Here is a 4,209-nt window from a genome sequence, read left to right on the forward strand (position 1 = left end):
TGACGCCGCATCACCTCAGCCGCCCTGTAGTGAGGACCCGGCGCCGCTGCGCAATGCCACTGTCCTTCTGCCCCGTGGCACTGGAACCAATGCCACATCAGACCCAGCAAAGCCGCTGTCCCCGAATCCGTGCACCAGCCTGTTTTCTACTTGTTTCTTAAGGTACTGTACCTGGGGGTCGAACGACTCCAAAAACGGCGCCATTGGTGTCGCATTGTAGGAAACGACTTCGTCACAACGCTGCATAATATCAACTTGCAGTATTTGTGCCTCACTGCACTGTTTTCTTGCTTTGAAGTGCTAAATTTGTATTTGTAACTGTATGCTGTGGATTATTATTGTATTTGGTCTTGTTTATTTAGATAAAGTAATTACTATTTTTCTAAACCTGTGTTGTGTCATTTTGTAGTGGATCCATGTATTACTGTGTGGGTTTGTACAAATACTTAACACATTGTCTCTGAGTTAAGCCTGCCTGCTTGTGCCAAGCTACCAAGGGGATTATCAGGTGTTAACTGACTGTAATTCTCCTTTACCCTGACTAGAGTAAGGTTCCTTGCTTGGACAGGGTGTAAACTGACTGCCAACCAAGGACCACATTTCTAATATTGGTCATCAGCGGTGAGGATTTGAACTTGTATTTATACTTGACATACAGTGATTAAGTGTACAGTGCTGTTCTCAGTGCAGACCATTACGTGACCATGTACAGTTTTTGCTTTTGCTCTTCTTTTGACTTTTTCCCTACTTCCATATGTTTAGTGATCCTTAATTGACTTTTCGAAATTCATTGGGAACTCATTTTTCTGCCTTTGGAACTTTGCACTTTTGTTGATTCTTCATCATGTCTCAGTCTGGAGATGCATCAGCTGGAGCTGCTTTTGACTTAGGGAAACTGGAAAGCTATACAGTGGCTCAGATGAAGCAGTACTGCAAAAATTGTGCCTGTGCCATTAAGGGCTCCACCAGGAAGGGGGATCTGCAGAAGGCACTGAAGGCCTGGGTGACAGCCAAGGAAGCGGAGGGGCACACAGAGGAGAAGGAGGATGAGGAGGTGCAATCCATTAACAGTGGTATAGTGGTTGGGCCTGTCATGTCCAGGGAGAGGGTGTCCAGGGCAGGTAGCAGTGTGTCATCCAAGGGTCTGACTCCTGAAGAGTTACAGGAGAGACAGGCAGAGAGGGCTCACCAGCTGGAGTTGGAAAAGGTTAGGATGCAAAGGGAGATGGAAGAAAGGAGGATGGCCATAGAAGAGAAGATGATACTGCTGGCTCGTGAGCTCAGCTTGAGGGAGCTGGATCAGAGTTGCCAGTCCAGTAGGGATGGTGGCAACAATATCACAGTGCAGCCTGAGAGGAGGGTGCACATTCCCAAAGACCTTGTGAAGGATTACAAAAGGGAGGATGACATATTCATGTGGTTCAAGGGATATGAGTCTGCTCTCCATATGAATCTGGTCCCTGAAGCTTATTGGGGGGAGAGTGGGGTGGGTCTGTGGAAGCACTTTGAGGGAGGGGGGAGGGATACTTTGACATCCTTAGGGGATCCTCAGGAGTTCACTTACTCTATCATGAAGGACGCACTTCTCACAAGGTATGGTCTCACCCCTGAGCAGTATAAGGACAAGTTTAGGTCCTATAAGAAAAAGGAATCCCAAACATGGTTGGAATGTGTTGATTCTTTTTGCAGGTCACAGGATAGCTGAGTGAAGGGAAGTAAGGTGACAACTTATGAGGGGCTTTATAATTAAAATTGCTTGGGAGCACTTATACAGTTTATGCTTTCCAGAGCTGCACCAGCACTTGATTGACAGGAAGCTGATTGACCCCAGGAAGCTTGTGCAGGAAGCAGACTGTTTGGAGAGCACCAGAATCCAAAAGAGGTGGGGGGAGACCACGCCAAAGGTGGGCAGGGTCCCTTTCAGAAGAAAGGGGTGGCAAGGGTAAATAGGTAGAGTTCCCAAAAGGGCCCCAACCTAGTTTCCAGGGTATGTATTCTCAGATCCCCAGTGAAAAGAAACCATGGTTATCCAAAGGGAAACCTGGGGGGGTCCCCACAAGTGCTTTGCATGTGACCAGGTGGGTGATGTGAGGGGAGACCCCCAAGAGTACAGCGGCACCCAATGTTACTCAGTAACAGGATTTGGCTAGTTTGGCGCTTGGGGAGGAGTTGGTTCCAGGTGGGTGGGAGCCAGCTGAGATGACCCATCTCTCACTAAGGGACAATGAGATGGTCCAGAGAACCCTTGAACCCTTGTGCTTGAGAACACTAAGAAGTACAGACAGTGGGTGACCATTAATGGACAGCGGGTGGAGGCTCTGAGAGACACAGGAGCCAGTGTGACTACAGTGAGGAGTCACCTAGGAGCATATTTATACTCTGTTTGCATCAAATTAGCGTTTTTTTTTTTTTTAACTCTAATTCGGTGCAAAACTAACTCCATATTTATACTTTGGTGCTAGACCCACCTAGCACCAAATTTATGGAGCTAAAGTAATTTTTTAGACATGGAAACCTACCTTGCCTTAATGAGATGCAAGGTAGGCGTTCCCGTGCAAAACATGACTCTATGGCCTTAACGCCATATTTATACTTCCATGCAAAAATGGTGCATGGGGGGGAGGAGGGGTCAAAAAATGGTCCAGCGCTTGCTTTGCCCCATTTTTAACCCTCGGTCAGGGTAGGCGTTAAGGGACCTGTGGGCCTATTTCCATGGCAGAACACCATGGAATAAGCACACAGGTGCCCTCCCCAGGCCCCAGGGACACCCCCACCCACACCAGAGGGACAGTGGAGGATGGGGGACCCTATCCCAGGTAAGTACAGGTAAGTATTTTATTTTTTAAAGTGCCATAGGGGCCCCTGAAATGGGCCCCCATACATGGTACAGGGTGCAATGGCCATTCCCAGGGGACCCTGGTCCCCTGTGCTCGCCATTGTGGTGGTGGGCAGTATGGATGGTTTTGTGTTAGAAAATTACTCTAAGCAGGTTAGAGTCATTCTTTTTTTACTCAAACCTGCCTAACGTAATTTTTTGGTGCAAAACCCCCTCCTCCCATACCGCCAACCCCATGCGACTAACGTAATTTTTTTTTACACTAGCCTACCCTTTGCACCAACTTGCACTATTACATAAATATGGTGCCTGGCTGGTGCACAAAAATGGTGCAAGCCATTGCTAAACCTTTTGGTGCAAAACTGCATTAGTGCAGTTTTGCACCAAAAAGTATAAATCAGGGCCCTAGTGTCTGAAGAGCAGATAGATCCCTGTGTACTTCACAAAGTAGTTGCAGTGGACAACTCAGAGGGCCTGTGCAGAATGGCACAGGTTCCCTTTGAATGGGGGCGGTTCTTAGGTTCCTTGAAGGTAGCTGTGAATCCAACCATGCCTGTGGATTGTTTGCTTGGCAATGACCCAGAGGATTCCCCTTGGAAGGAGGTGGAACACAGGTCACACTTGGAAATGTTGGTTCTGCATCAGTGGGTATACATATCCACCAGGTCAATGGCAGTCAGGGTGGTCAGAAGCCCCTGGAGCCTGAAACAGTTACCCACGGGACCGCCAAAAAGAGGAAGGGTTCTGGAAACTGGCCCCAGAAGTTCCCATGGCCCGGGAGGAGGCGGAGCCTGAGAGTGACGCCCCAGAGCCTACAGGGGAACAGGTAGCTGAGCTGGGGGAGGTCCCTGAGCTGTCACAGTGGCAGCAGGAAGGGGGACCCACCAGGCAGGCATTCTGTGAGGCGCAGAGGACATGCCTTACACTAGTGGGTTTTCGGCAGCAGGCTGCAGACCAGGTGGCTGGCAAGGAGCCAGGATCTCACCTGATTTGTTGGGAGGACGGCCTCCTGTATAGTGAGCCTAAGGTTGCTGAGCATGGGTCAGCCTGTGTGCTGGTGGTACCCCAGTGCTTCAGAGCCTTCCGAATGGGCCTGGCTCATCATGTGCCTTTAGCTGGACATTTGGGGCAGGACAAGACCTTTGAACGGCTTGTCACCCACTTTTACTGTCCACTAATGTGCAGACACTCGGATGCTCATTGTAGGTCTTGCCAAACTTGTCACGCAACTGGCAAGATTAGGGGGAAATGCAAGGCTCCCCTCCAACCTTTGCCAGTAGTTAGTACCCCCTTTGAAATGGTAGGTATTGACATTGTGGGGACTCTGGATTCCGAGACAGCCATGGGCAACAGGTTCATCCTCGTTTTGGTTG

Source organism: Pleurodeles waltl, chromosome 1_2 (genome assembly GCF_031143425.1).
Source record: "Pleurodeles waltl isolate 20211129_DDA chromosome 1_2, aPleWal1.hap1.20221129, whole genome shotgun sequence".
Lineage (NCBI taxonomy): Eukaryota > Metazoa > Chordata > Amphibia > Caudata > Salamandridae > Pleurodeles > Pleurodeles waltl.